General features: G+C 33.0%; 1 pseudogene; it reads right to left on the reverse strand.

The window, feature by feature from the left end:
• Positions 1–12,559: 12,559 nt before the first annotated feature.
• On the reverse strand, positions 12,560–16,046 carry LOC107857665 (annotated as a pseudogene).
• Positions 16,047–16,957: the final 911 nt, after the last annotated feature.

The raw sequence follows: 16,957 nt of genomic DNA on the forward strand, positions 1-16,957 counted from the left end.
TCCACATACCTCAATTGATGAACTAGATACTAAAACTTGAATCTTGTGTCTCTATTATTGCTTTGGAGATGAATTCTTATAGTTCTTGAATTGGGGATTCTTAATCTTGAAATTCCTTGGATAATTAATGGGAGAATTTGGATTTCTTGGGGAGAAAGTTTGTTGAACTAGGATTTTACTTGAGAGAGATTTGATGAAAAGTGGATGTAAAGTGCTTTGAATGGGTTTAATTCGATGTTTAATACAAATTAGGGTTTGGGAGAATGACCAAAGTACCTCCTTTAATCGTTGAAACAGAATTGGAAAAACAAACTTTTTATGAATTAGGTGGCCACCGCGATGTACCACTATCGTTATGGTTCACTGGAAAGGGACGAGCAGGAACTAGGCTTTCACCACAACGCACCATAATCATGGAACCCCTTTAGTTTGTTAATTTGACCACTGGCGCGATGTGCCAGTGTCGCGAGGTCTCACTAGAAATTGCTAAATGGGAAATTGGGCCTCTCTGCGACATGCCAAAATTATGAAGTCTCACTGGAAATTGATAATTATCATTTAAACCATCTACACTACGTGCTAAGGACCCAAATCACAGTGTTTTACGACTAAAGCTTAAAATAGCCCTAACTTCTTACTCAGTCATTAGTTTTAGGTGAATCTTATATCGTTCAAAACTTTATTTAATTTCCCACACAATGAGAGGTCTAAATCTGGAAAATTCCACATGAAATAATTATTTTTCATTCTGGAAACTATTCCTTAATATTCTAGGATGAATTTTAACTAGAAAAGGTATGGGGTATTACAGTTATGCTTTCCAAGTTTATGATATGCTTTACTTTTTATGTTATCGAGTCCTAGGGGTATTCAATACCTAAAAATCTAGCTGCTTACCTATAGTTACTATAGCTACAGAACAGTCTCAATAGTATTACGAACAGTAGTACTCAGTAATCAGTAACAGTCTCAGTTTAATATTTAGTTCATAACTTAGTAGTATTCCCTTAGTCAGCGGGACCCAGTAAACATAGTTTAGTTTAGTTAGACAACACGATGAGTAAAAGTTTAGTCCAACCTAGTATAATTTAGAAATCCGTTCAGTGTCTATTCAGTTGGGAGTAGGATTCAACATCGAGTGAACCCAATGATGGGGACTCACCTGCCAGTAGAGGGTGTGATCCTTAGATGCAGTCTTTGTATTCTAGAACAACGTAAAAAAGGTAGGTTGAGATATTAACCTGCCAGTTGAGGGTTGATGAGGTTTTCTACCTGCCAGTTAAGGTTACCACCATTCTCGTTTAGAGCACCAGGCAGATAAGGGTGACTCAAAACTTGTATTTACCTATGGCATGGTACTGACACCCTTCCAGCTGGGGTTACTGGTTGGACCTCAATCAGTTCAGAGAGGGGCATGTCGGTTAGATGATTACCTCCCATAGTTTAGTCAGTATAAAACTTAGTTTAGTTCTACAAAACCAGGACTATCAGATACAATTACTCAGTTTAGCATAAAACTCAGCTCAGTTCTATAGAATTAGGACTGTTAGAAATAGTCTCTCAGTCAACAGTAATTCAATTATCAGTAAATTTAGATATCAGTCATTTACTTCTCAGTTATCAAAACTCAATACCCAGCGTTAACATGATCTTAGTTACAACATGCATAGTTATGTACATAGTATCGCATAATCAGTATATATACAGCAGTCCCACATATACATGTACTCTCATTCAGTTATATTCATGTTGCTCAGCCAGTTATTGTTCATGCATATGAACCTGTACATTCAGCCTTACCTCACTTAGCATACCAGTACATTCAAAGTAATGACATATACCTTTTTTTTGTGCTATGATGTCTTATATCATAGGTTTAGATGCACAGGCTCCTGATCGCTCTTAGCAGTCCCACCCATCAGCAATAGACTTAGTGGTAAGTTCTCATAGTTCGAGGATAAAGTTGTTATTTTAGTATTTTAGTATGTTTTATAGTAGTTGGAGTTAATTAGGGGCTTGTCCCATCAACTCCACTTTCAGATAGTTCAATTAGAGGATTATCAGAGTTGATTATTTCAGACAGACATTCAGATTTTAGTTTTTCATTATCAGTATTTGATGTTCAGATAGGGACCTTATGGCAATATTATCCCAATTTCCATATTTTATTATTTTTATTATTTGGATATTGCAACAGGTACCAGTCATGGGTTAGCTTGTAGTCCTTCAAGATTATGAGCACCGTGTGACATCCAGGGTGCAAACTTGGGGCGTTATAATAGTACATGTTAACCAAAAAAGAAAAAGTACATATAGCACACAAATTAAAAGCAAAGAGAAACTAAATGGATGGCATAAAGCTTCTGGTGTAGGTTAGTTTTTCAGTTTAAACTAAAGGTAGCATTCACTATCAAACATCATATTATGATTTCAATTTAAAATTCATGTTGAATGTTAAATGAGTTTGTGTGCACTCCGTGCTGCATCATTATAATAGTGTTCATACATTTCAGGGCTATTCAAAAAATGAAACTTGGCATTATATGTAAAGGAACTTAAGTTTTCAATACTTCACTTGGATTCTTTTAGCAAATTCCTTCAGTAGTGCAAACTCCTCCCACATTACTGGTTATACTAGTCCACAAGCTATTTAGTTTTCCAATAATGATAACAAGATTAAAGCTAAATACATTACTCTGGCTTACCATCCATAGAGAGCAGATGCTTTGCAGTTGTTTTAGGGTATAGCTCAGTTTGTGAATTTTTTGCAGGCTTGGAATAGTTTAACAAGGAATTTTATGGTAGAAAACTGTGGACAAGCTTAACAAGTAATACTACGAATATGGATTGTCTATTATCAATAACTAAGTTGGGCAACAAGGTTCTTAAAGGTACTTATAAATAAACCCCTTATATATAAACCCCACATTTGTCACACTATATCATAGTATCTATCTTTCTCTTCCTAGTAGTTTGATACATGTCATCTTCAGATTATTGTTACCATAAACCTTGTTACCTTAAATAATTTTGGTTGTATCTCAAAAGTATATCATAATCTATACGATGTGTTTTATGGTATCTTCTTAATTTGCTTTCCAATTAAGAAATGGTCAGTCCTTTTACCATTTACTTTTAATTACTTTGTAGTTTATATTATTAGGTTTACTTGCCAATTTGCTTGTGTCAACTATAGAGACAAATCAAACCAAGATCAAATTTAGTGAATCTCAACTTATAGAGATAGTTTTTTGGTTCAAAGATAATTACAGTAGCCTCTGACTGGAGAAATATTTAAAGTTTCTTACCTTAAAAAAATATGGAAAATATTTAGAATCCTCTCTGATTTCAAATATATTTTTCTTTTATAGGATTCAAAGTAATTGAGATAGTATTCAGAATCCTTTCTGGTTTTAGAAGCCAAAAACAAAAAAGGTGAGATAGAAGAGTAAAATTAGACTAAGCAACAGTATAATATGACTTAGTAACATAACAAGAATCAACATGGAATCATAAAAAATTCAAATTAATAATGGATCTTTTGGAAATTCCTTGTTCCAATCTAGGAGTTGAAGGATTGAGGCTAACACCCATTAACATGCTAAAGGCTTAATCATGTTTAAGATTTTCTATTGTTATACATTTCAATGACTTTTTTTATAGGATTCAATGCTTCAAAAAGTCTTTTTTATGCATTTGTAATAGCTATAACTACTGTTGGTATTTTTTCTCCTGTTATGTTTTGGTTTTCTTGATTTTGATTCTCTTTATTATTATTATTATTATTATTATTATTATTATTATTATTATTATTATCGTTCTTGTGTAGATGGAAAATGAAGATTGTAAATGGATATCTAATAAACTTATCTTAAACATGTGGGGTTGAGGGAGGAATATAAATATAGGGTAGCTAAATTTATTGCTAAAGCAATAACACTTGATAATATTCTTACTGAACGGACAATTAGGTGTCCTTGTTGGAAATGCAAGTATGGCAAGTTATTGAGTCCAAATCTTGTTACATTACATATTTATAAGAAGGGATTTATTTTGAATTATACTATGTAGACAACTCATGGAGAGAGTAGTACTTCTAATAATTTTGCTTTTCAAAATTATGTTGAAAGTCCAATAAGAGAGAATACTGCAGAAAATTCTCGATATAGTGAAATGGCCAGGGATGCTCTTTGGGACATACTCAGGGGCTCAAAATGAACCAAATGATGAGGCCAAGCACTTTTTTGAACATTTAAAGAAAGTTAGTCATCCATTGTATGAAGGATTAGTGCATTCTAAGTTAGCTATTGCAATTCAGTTACTAAGTATTAAGTCAGATTATTCTATTTCTCAAGAGGGAATGGATTATATTATTGGATTCATGAATGAACTTAACCCAAATAAACTTGACTTACCCAAAGATTTCTTCACAACAAAGAGGTTTGTTTCTAAGTTATGACTTTCATCAGAGAGGATTCGCTATTGCGAGAAAGGTTGCATGCTATTTTATAAGAAAGATGCAAATTTACAGCGTTGCAAATTTTGTAACCAACCATGTTATAAGAAAGACACACAACCAAGGGAAAGAAGGTTCCGGTGAAGTCGATGCATTACTTATCCCTTATACTATGATTAAAGAGGTTGTATGCATCTATGAGCTAAATCTCATATGATATGGCATTATTAAAATAAAAGACCACCTGGTATTTTATGTCATCCATCAGATGTATAAGCATGGAAGCATTTTGATAGTGTGTATCCAGATTTTGCTAGTGAACCAAGAAACATTGAGTTGGGGTTATCTACTAATGAATTCACTCTATTTTCTGACTCAGCTCACCATATTCATATTGGCCAGTGTTTGTGACTCCTTATAATCTGCCTCCCTAATTTCATATGACAAGTACATATTGCATTATTCTAGGTCCTCATAATCTAAAAGTTTCACTTGATGTATATCTTCAACCATTGATTGATGAGTTGAACATATTGTGGCATGAAGGTGTGGAATTATATAATGTATCAATGAAACAAAACTTTAGATTGCGTGCTGCTTTTATGTGGACTATAAATGACTTTCCTTCTTGTGGAATGTTGTTTGGTTGGTCGATCGCAGGTAAGTTAGTTTTCCCTTGTTGTATGGAAGACATAAAAGCATTTACTTTGAAATATGAGGGTAAAAACTCATGGTTTGAATGTCATCGCCGATTATTGATAATACAACATGAGTTTCGAAGAAATACTAGTGATTTTATAAAGAATAAGCCTGATTTTGAGGAGTCACCAACAATCTTGTCGCAAGAAGAAATTTGGGATAGAGAGAGGAATCTATCAAAAGTAATAGAGTCTCCACCATCCAGGATACTTGGTTATCCTGTTACATATAAATTGACTAAAAAAACATATTTTCGGAGTTAGATTACTGGAAAAATAATCTTCTATCATATAATCTGGATGCCATGCATATTGATAAAAACTTTTTTGACAACTTTTTTAATACTGTGATAGATGAAAGTAACAAAGCAAAAGATAACTTGAAGGTCAGGATGGACTTAAAGGAGTATTGTCGATGCAGTGAGTTGTACCTGACATGCTTAAACAATAAGATTAAAAAGCTGAAGTCCAGTTACACATTCACTTTAGATGATAGAAGAGTGATTTATGATTGGGTTAAGAATTTGAAAATGCTAGATAGATATGTATCAAATTTATCTAGGTGCATTGGCATGAAGGAAGGGAAGTTGACCTCTATGAATAGTCATGACTGTCATATTTTCATGGAGTCATTGATGCCTATTGCATTCAGTGCATTGGCTGATAGAATATGGAAGCCCATAACAGAGATAAGTTTATTTTTCAAGGATTTATGTTCTAACAAATTCAGGGAGGAGAACCTATATTTTATGGATATAAACATTAGCTTAACCTTAAACAAGTTGGAAATTTTTTTTCCTCCTAGTTTTTTTGATGTTATAGAGCATCTTCCAATTCACTCTCTGCGAGAGGCATAACTTGGAAGGCCTATTCAGTGTAGGTGGATGTATCCCTTTGAGAGGTATTGAATTTTAACATTTACCTTCATGTGTTTTAACTGAACATTATTTCATCTTAAAGATCATACTATGCAGGACCATTGGAAAATATAAGCGGACCATAAAAATAGATCTCGAATTGAGGGATCAATATGTGAGCCTTATTTGGCTAAAGAGACCTCTTATTTTTGTTCATATTATTTTGAACATAATGTACCATGTTTGAGAAACCGACCTAATAGACATGATGATCGATACAATATAGATCCTTTAGCACCACCATTTTTAATATTTAATCAGCCAGGTAAAGAAAGTCCAAACGTTAGTCCACTTCGATATTTGAATGAGGTGGAGCATAAGTCAGCTACAACACATGTATTATTAAATTTTTCTGAGGTCCTGCCTTTTTATAAATGAGTATATTTATATTAACAATAATCATTCAAGGTCTATCTAAGATTTAACTAATAAAAGTCATAACTTTGTCAGATAGCTGCTTCGTGGCTTTACATAGGGATGCTACTGTTTATCCTATTTTTTGTGTGGTTTAGAGAATATGTAAGTGTAACTTTAATATTTAATACAATTTATACTTTTGTTCAGTTTTATGTATATTTAAATTCTAACTTTTCTTAAACTTTTTATAGGTTCATAATCCAGTTAATTTTCATCCAAATAGCCAATTTTTACGTGATATAACTTGGGGACCTAATGCTAAAGTCAGAAAGTTTTCTAGGTACTCTGTCAATAGGTATAGATTTCATACAGAAGAGTTCTTTAAGGGTAAGAAAACCATTAATAGTAGGGTATGGGTGAATGGTGATGGTGGTGTAGATTATTATGGTGTGCTTCAAGAGATTTTAGAACTCTATTATCATGTTGGTTGGCCAAAGAAAAAGTTGGTACTCTTTCGGTGTAAGCGGTATGATCCTACGCCTAGGTTAGGTACAAAGGTGCAACCTCAGTACAAAATAGTTGAAATTAAGCGTTCAAGAGAGTATAGACTCTATGATCCATTTGTCATTGCATAAAATATGAAACAAGTTTATTGCGCTCCTTATCCTTTGTGTAAGAATAAATCTGCATGGCGGGTAGTTATAAAAATAAAGCCCTTGGGTTGAATTAAAGTAGAGGATGCATTGGATGTAGTGTTTTAGAATGACATTTCATGTGTTGAATAAAGGGTGGATGATTAATTAGTAGGTGATTGCAGAATAATAAAGGCCTAAATGAAGAATTTGATCCTTCTGAACTTATATTAAATATTAATAATTATGAAGAAGGAACATCCGGGGCAAACGACAAGGAATATCCAACTGATAAAAATGAAATAAGTGAGGAAGAGTCACTTGATGAAAATGAAACAAGCAAGAAAGAGTTACTTGATGAAAATGAAACAAGTGATGAGGAAGAATTGATGAATGACTATGAAACAAGCGATGAGGATTGAGTTGTTATTAATAGTAGTAACTAGTAAGTGTAATAACAGGGTCTTGAATTGTATTTTAGTTGCTGCTTTTTGATATTTTACTTGACAATATAGTGTCTTTTCTTTGTTAACATTTGTAGTGCCAGTAAGAACATTTCTGGTTGTTTGATTAAATAGTAGTGGTAAATTTCTATAGTATATGTGTGTTGTCTGTTTTGTTCATTGGTACTACTTAACAATATTGCATTCATCTATTATTTTAACACTTTTTGAAATGATGGAAAAACATAATTTTTTTTATTGTTAATGGTTGAGAAATCTTGATTGTTGTCCTTTGCAGGCACAAAGTAATTATTTCATGTCATTCCTTACACAACTGATTTATATGTCCAATTTTTCTTTTATGAGAAATAGTTTGTTTGCTAATTTAGTTGTTCTTTGTTTTTTAAGTGGTTAGCAAAGAAAATCAATGACATCTAAAGGTAATGTTAATGGACGACGAAAGAAAGGTAAGAAAGGACCTACTAATCTTACTGTAGGTTAATATATAACACCACCATCACCACCTGTTACCACAACTCTTCAACCAGCTACTACAAATTTTCCTCCTCCTCCAAGGTCAACTATTTCACTACCAAATGCATTTTTTCTACCCCCACCATCTGACTAGTTTCACACCTCTTCTTCTCATAATAGTATGCATAGTAGCTCTTCATTTATACCTTCAACATCATCCACACCTAGCCTTTATGGATTGAGAATTGGAGGTCTTAGCTCATCAACATCGTCAATCATTGATAGTGCTACAGCGTCTAATGCCACAAGCGCTGCTTCCCGAAATCTAAAATTTAAAGAGGTATTAGAATATGACAGCCACAAGAGGCTAATTATCATCCCTAATGGTGATGGGTAAGTAACCCTTATATTTTTTCTTAATTTTTAAATTTTTTGAAAGTTAAGATGATTTAATATAATTTTATTGCAAGTTCATTCCTATATATAATGGTGGGCATATGACTATAGAAGCAATTAAATCATTTTCACGGAGCTGTGGGGTAGTTGGAATGAGATTCGCTATGAAATCTGAATTTTTATGTGGAAACAGTTTATGGTATAATAGAATTCAAAGAATTTACCATTTTATTATGCTCTCAATGATGAATTTACCTTTGTATCCATCAACTCATTTCATGACTTTATATTAAACTATTTTGCAGGTAAAGTGTGCATGAAATTCTTGTCATGAAAATTTTATACAAGACATTTTCAAGTTGAAAGTAGCTCTATGAATCAAAGAACACTTATATGAGGCCCGGAGGAAATTACAAAAACCTGGTTGGCTAACAAATGAAGTGTGGGTTAAGTTCTTGGAAATATGGGATACTCTTGAATATAAAGAAACAAGGGAATGGGCGAAGGAAAATAAAGCCTCTGAAATAGGTGGCTTGTTGCACACCGAAGCTTCGATGAGTTCGCTACCCACCAACAAAGACTGGTAATGTTAATTGACACATTAACATCTTTGCTAGCGATTCTATGTTGCTGTATAATCTTTTTGTTTCTTGGAACGTGAGGGAGTAATTTCTGTTTGTTGTAGTAGTATGTAGGCTGGTAGTATATTATGATTGTTTTTGGCTTTGACGGAGCACAAGGTTTGTCAAATACAGATTAAACAGAAAAGTAGACATTAAGAATGCAAGAAAGCGAAATTGATCTAGGCTTAAGGATAAACCTGATAAGGAAGGCTAATAATATTTTGGAAACATGTAACTACGGTTTAAATGCTGTCAGTAAATTGGAGGTAAACATCAGCTTGCTGTTCAAGTTTATGTGAAGCTAAATCCACTTTCTATATCTGTCTTTCTATTGGCATAGTATTTCTGTTCCTTGTTTTGCTGGTGTATTACTTTTTGTTGCAGTCAAAGTAAGCATACGTAATATCTTAGCAAGAACATAGAAACACTGGTCAAGACCTCTGCGAATAACATGAGCATTTAATCAGTGAGGAGAAAGTTGAGTTATTGAGGGTACCCCATAATCATTGAGCCTCCAATGCTCTGGGTGAATTGGATGATCTTGGGGATTGATTTGGATGTCACCGATCCCTAATCCCTATACCTTTTTTGGCAACTTGATCCGAGCTTAATCTTCTTGAAACTAAATTTAGAGTTTTAAGGAAAATAAATACCTTAATAAGTTTTAGTTGATTCCAACGTCTGAAGGGCCATTTCTTTTGAGAAAGGAAGACAATAAAGAGCTTAATAACAAACATTTAAGGTAGTTTCTCTTATTTTCTTTTGACTTCTGATAGAAATTTGAAGAAGAATTATCCACTGCCGTTGAGGTAACAGAAAAAAGAGGGACTTTTTTCTCTTTAATTACTATTGTAAAAGCATGACCTCTCTTCCCTAAGAATGTCAGATAAGATGGTGGAAGAATAGTTAATTTGGATAACAAAAGTATTTTAATGAGCTTTACCTCTATTTATAAGATTGTTTCCAGGTATGAGCCTATTGCTTAAGCTATTACACTTACGGTCTGTGCTTATGCCTATCAATTCTTGTGACTTGATTGTTTATCTTCTTTTTGTTGAATAAATAGGTTGATTTCAAGAAAATGATGTTAAAAGTTATTTTGAAGTTTAGACAATATTACATATTCTTATTTAATTGTTCAATTCATGTTAGAGCAATTTTTTGATCTACTATTGCAAATTTGCCATATAGTTAGCCTCGAACATCAGTTAAATCTCCAAAGCTGGTCATAGATAAAGAAAGTGAGACGGTATATGCTTTCATTCCCTAGTTCTAGTACATGCCATTTAGATGTAAAATCCTTTCGTACTCGCAATGGTACCATTGAAATGTAAAAGCCTTTTGGCTCCTGTAATTTCCTTTTTCAAGTGAAAGGCCAAAAAAGGTGCAATTAGAGAAACAAAGTATTTCACTCCATTTAGCCACTGACTCTGCAAGTTAACCATTTTTAGGTTCATTCTGTTCAGTAGCAAAGAGATCAATTTTGCTTTCATAGTTTATTTATCTCTTTTCTAAAATTTTTCAGAAATTCTTAAATGGGGGAAAAGAGAAAACTTTTCTTGAGGTCTCCGAAGAGACGCATAAGAAGAAAAAAAGGGACGGTACAAGAGAAGATTGGGTCGAAATGCGTGCTAAGGATGCATATGCAAGATAATAACTTTTACAAACATTATTTTATTATTACTCAACTTAGCTTATTTACATACTGACAAATAATTTTTCTTTCGGGAAGGATTTCAAATTTTTTTTGAAGATTGACGTCAAACCCAACCTACTTAGAAGGATAGTACCATGGTCTAACCATCACCTGTAGATATGACTAACATGTGGACAAATGTGGTACGTGGTCCGAAGAAAGGTAGAACTTATGGGTGTGGGGTTCTCCAATCCTTGAGTAGTCCTTCGTTGTTTTCCGATTCCTCTTCTACTTAGCAAACTATGGAAGAAATAGAAAAGATGAGAAAGAAAATTGTAGAGTTGACGTAACAGTGTGCTAATAATGATGCTAAGTTTGCCAAGTTTGCTAAATTTGAGGAGTTGGTCAAGAAGCACATGCCTCAAGTATTTGATGACGACGAAGAGAGTGATCCTGATGATGATTAGATTGTAATTGTTGTTCTTGTTTTTGGTTGTGACTTTTAGACTTAAAGTTCTCTTGGGATGTTTAAACTATTTGACTCAATATTTTTTTTTTTTGGATTGTGACGTTATTAAGACTTAAAATTCTCTTGAGATGTTTAAACTATTTGACTCGAAGTTTGTTTTGGATGTTTTAAAGTGGTTGAATTTTTAAATTTTTATTGTGTTTGATCCTACTGAGAAAAATTTTAGGTATGTTGTTTGTAATATGAGAGCAGTATAAGCTAATGAAAGAGCAACATTGCTGGCAAAACAAAATAAATTTCTGACTATAATAGTCGAAAAAAGTAAATACTTTTTAGAAAAAAAAAGACTTTCGACGACACCAATCGAAAATAAAATTGAACAATTTAATGTACTAACCACAGTAGTCGGAATAATTATTTTATTAGTTTTCGACCACAGTAATTGAAAAGATTTTTTTATTAAATATTTATTTATTAAAATTCTGACTACAATAGTTGGGATAATTATAATTATTGAATAGTTACTTATTAAAATTTCGACTACAGTGGTCGGAATAATTATAATTATTAAATAATTATTTATTAAAATTTCAACTATAGTAATCGAAATAAGTATAGTTATTAAATTATTATTTATTAAAATTCTAACTGCGGTAGTCAGAATATTTATAATTATTAAATAACTATTTATTAATTTTCCAACTACCACTACAAAAAAAACCGCGTTTAGCAAGAGACCGATAACGTTGCGAATTAATAGAAATCCGTCGCTAAATCCATTAAGAGACGGATCAGAGACAAAATATTATTTGTTGCTATATTGCGCGTTGCTAACCATTTAGCAACGGAAAAATAAAATCCGTTGCTAGATTTGCAACGGATTAGAGACGTCCTATATCCGTTGTTATAGTTTACCAACAAATATATTCGTTGTTATATTTATAAGCGTCGTTACTAATTTCATGTCGTATTTCATCATTTTGATTATTTCCTAACCAAATATTTCATTGCTAGTCCGTTGCTAAAAGTTCTCAATTTTTGTGACAAAACATATTTTCCTCAATCTGTTGCAAATGTTTTAGTTTGGCAATGAGTAATTTTGTCGCTAAATCTGTCGTCATTACTTTTATTTCAATATCTTTTTATTTGTATTTTGAATATTAATAGAATATTATAAAATTCTTATAATACCCAATATTTATATAAAAAAAGCCACATATATATAGATAGCAAAATCTTCTTATAATATCCAACATGTATATAAAAGAACGCATACATATAAATAGAAAAAGTCTAAACATCCTCAATACCAAACATAGCAACATCTAAACACATAGTACGTCCAAAACATCCTCAATACCTACATCCATCAAGTGTAATTTTTTGTTGCCCAATTTTAAACGTTTCAAAAAAATAGACCACCTAAAACCAATGCACTGATCGTCAAAAGTATCACGACTAATCAAGATCATTGCAATCATCATTTAAGGAATCAAGATCGTCCAAAGGAGTAGCCGGAGGTGTGACAACTGATCGTGAAGAAACCAACTTCTGTACCTCTTCAATGACAATAGGAAAAAATTGATTTTTAAGTGCGAAAATCAATCGCTTCACAAACTCATCCAAATCCCAATCTACAGCTGGTACCGATTCATGTGAAGCTGAAGATGAAGTCTTTCCACAAGAAATACACAGAGTTTGGCCGTAGTAGCCTTTGACTTCAGATCCAAGACCAAATACTCTTCGCTTCTTTTCTCCTCCGGCAGCTTGGTAATATGCTTCAATTTGATCAATAACAAATTCTGATACTGTTTTTTCTCATAATATTTCTTCAAATCTTTCCTTTAATAGTGGAATTCAAATTATAACGGATTGTACTTACAAATGATTAGATACCAAAAAGTACTTTAAACTAAAAAATAAGAATTAAGTAAACTACTACATTAAGATTTAATATTACATGGACGATTTGGGAACGTTCATCAACGAAACATTTTCCATCATGACCATTTGTGTGAACATGCAAATGTAACTCACTTGGTGTCGGATCTCGACCCATTTCAGCAGCCTGTAAAAAAGAAATGTTGAGCATTGTACTAGAACAAAACTGCTGGAACATTTCATGTAAGCCAGAAATATTTGTAAAGCCATAATTCAAGTGGAACGTAGTTGGTCATCAGGTAAATATTATTAGTCGCGTGGTCAGAATTATGTCATCCAATTTACATTGTTCTTACTAAGCAATGACTAGAAAGAGATTGCTGAATTTCATTGCACCAAAATTACTGAGAACATATGCTAATAATGAATATTTGAAATTTCCAATCAGATTCCAGTGTGAAGGTTATATAGGATGAAAACCAATCACATAAAACATTCAAGTAATTTTCAGAATCATAAGGTCTTGATTCTACCTAATACATCTCGAAGAACATGTGAATATATGAATCCTCAGTAATATACCACTCTACGACATATAAGCACAGTTTACATTGCAGTTTTTTAGGTTACAAGACAACAACAGAACACAACATACCAAATACAATACAGGAGACAAAAATAGTGAGAAGTGATCAACATTTGAGATAAACAGTAAACAAAAACACAACAACAGCATAACGTTGAACTAAGTTTAGACTGTCTCACAACAAATTACAGTTCAATACTTGAAATATATACTTACAAGTCTCTTTCGGTACTCTCCAATTGAGATAGATTCTCCCGTGTGAGTTCCAGCAGCGACTTCTTTGCCTCTACGACGATTCTGTACATTTATTTTGGACTTTTCAACACACTTTGGATCTTCCCAAAGTCGCTGCCAGCTTTCCCAGACATCTTCATGTATAAATCTTGCCTAATCCCTTTCTCTTTGATTTTAGCAATGAAATTTCTATACACAGTTGCTGCCTTACTCTGCCAGTGTTTCTTTACTGCAGCATTAGTAATGGAAGAATTCCAATAGACATGTTTCTGAAATAAATTTCCAAGATAATACATTAATATCGTATTTATAAAAATGAGTACACTTTACAAAATCAATTATGATGAAGTTGTATACCTTGAATTCCCCAAAATAGCCATCTTTTATGTCACATAAGACACCTTTCCAATTGACTCCATTGTGATCAAGTTCACTTTTGAAAGACTCGTGTATCCTATTGGAGCATGCTTTAGAAGGTTGCAATCTGTATCAATGTGAAGACATTATTTAGAGGTTACTATAAATAAAAAATAATATATAATAATAGACAAGAAATGGACTAACCCTGCAGAAGTTATAGTAACAAGGGTCCGCACATAGCTCCAACTGGAATTACTTTCTCCATTTGTGTTGCTACGAGATATGTTCTCACCTACTTGGTTGGTTTGTGAAGAGGTACCTACAGTTGTTGGGTTGGTCTGATTTGGAGTAGTAGGAGACGTACTACCATGATTAGAAGTTGGAGCACCTACGCTACCAACTGTTTATGGAGCAACTGTAGGAGTGGGAATAGTAGGGATGTTTGCAGTACGAACAGGCATATTAGTCCTAGCTGCTGACTTGCCCACATGCCCTATTCTTCCTCAACCTGTACCTCTTCCTCGAGTCATATATATTAAAAAAATTATACTTGTTAAAGTGGAAAGAAGATGCAAAATTTGCACAAAAGTCACAACATCATATAATATTCTAATTTTGAAATCCTATCCAATAAAATACCTCACAGCAACATACCTTACTATCATTTTGGAATCCCATGTAACATTGGAATACTCACAACAAAAACCAAGAATAGATCAAGAACCACCAACATAATAAGAACCACCAATATACTCATAACAAGAATCACCAACAGATCAAGAATCACCAACAGAACCACCAAAATACAACAAAATACAGAACCACCAAAATACAACAAAATACTCCCATTGTAATTCTTCCCATAAGAACTCGTCCCAAATGAAAAACCAACAACAGAACAAAACCACCAATAGAATCACCAAAATACTTACAACAAGAACCATTAACAGATTATTAACTACCAACAGAACCACCAAAATGCTACAAAATTCTCCCATTGTAATTCTGTCTACAAGAACTCTCAAATAAAGAACCAAAAATAGATCATCAACCAGAAAAAAATAAAAAATATATATATGTGTAGACAGAAAGTAGACCAGAAGTTGATTATGTTCAGCCATTTTCAAGGATGAAGTCGTTTGGTTAAGACACTCACCTATTTGGTTCCTTAGAGTAGATGTACCTTCTCTTGTTCTGCTGATCTGATTTAGAGTAGTCATAGATGATTCAGGAGTTGTATGGTTGCTACCATCACCAGAAGTTTGAACCGTTGATCTAATTTGAGGAATCAATGGTTGAACTTGATTTGTATTATTTTGACCACCTATGACATCATCTTGAGAAGTTACAATAGCAGGAGTGGGAACAGTAGGTATGTTTGCAGTAACATCATTATTACTCCTAAATGCAGACTTGCCTCCACGCCCTGTGCTTCTGCGACCTTGACTTTTAGCTATATCTATAAAAAAACTGTATTAGTTAAAGTGAAAATAATATGGAAACTTAATAATACTAAGAGAAGCAAACAACAATATATAGATAAGGTATTAGAAAATTTAAAAGCACAGTTGTAGCCTTAAAAAATGAATGAGAAATGAAAGAGTCAAAAATTAAGAAGTAGAGCATAAAACCAGTTGAAGCAACAAGTTTTGTGTAAACAACGAGACAAAGAAAATGACACTAGTTCGACAAAATGGCTGCTCACAAAATAAAAATAAGATACAATAGAATATTTTTTATCAAGCACTAATCGATATCTGTGTCTTCTTCCAAATCTTCCTCTTCATCTTCCTCAGTTTCCTCAGTTTCATACTCTTTTTCTGTAGCATCCTCTTGGTTGTCATGATGTTCTTGTAATAAACCATCATCAGTGACTTCATCCATTTCAATTAAGCCACGATTTGCATCATGTTAAGTATATGCTTTCATCTGTGGCAACATTCATGTCTATCTCGTACACTTGAGCTTCTTCAACTTGAAATGGAAGTCCTGCAGCTGTCTTAATTTCCTCATCGGGTAATTCAATAACATTTTGAGGTTTGATCTTCAATACAGCTACCCAATCATCCTTGTTCTTTTTCTTGCTAGGATAAGACACATAACATACTTGAGTTGCTTGCATTGGTAGAATAAAAGGTTCATATTTTTTATATTGACGACAATGGTTAATATTAATCAATTTATACTGATTATGCTTTTTAACACCAACATCCATAGTTGGGTCAAACCATTCACATTTGAATAGTACAATTCACTTTAAAGGTGTTTCGCAGTATTTCACTTCTATAATCTCTTTTATCCACCCGTAGAAATCACCAAAAATTAGATCTGAAATACAAACTCCAATGTTCATTATTAATCTTGCGCTATCATGAAAATCCGTATGAAACTTGTATCCATTAACAAAATATACCGAATGAGATGTAGCACCTATCAACGGTCCACGAGCAAGACTACATAGGAATTCATTCTCAATATGATTGAGTTGGACCTATTTAGAAGATTATAAAATTTAATTCAATTTCATAAGTTAATTTAAGTGCATAATTGTATAAAAGATCTTAATTTTTGAAGCCTTACATATTGCTCGAACCATATAGAGAAATTTGCTTCAAGGCTCTCATTTATTTGATCTTGAGAGACATTTGGAAATTCTTCTTGCAAACGTTGCACAAACATACTTCATTTAAAGAAAAAAGATTTCAATTTCAAGTCATGATTTATGAATATGCTTATACAATTTAGTTGATACAACTAACTTTGTTACCTCACATATGGCTCAACCTCTTCACAAT

Source organism: Capsicum annuum, chromosome 10, assembly GCF_002878395.1.
Source record: "Capsicum annuum cultivar UCD-10X-F1 chromosome 10, UCD10Xv1.1, whole genome shotgun sequence".
Lineage (NCBI taxonomy): Eukaryota > Viridiplantae > Streptophyta > Magnoliopsida > Solanales > Solanaceae > Capsicum > Capsicum annuum.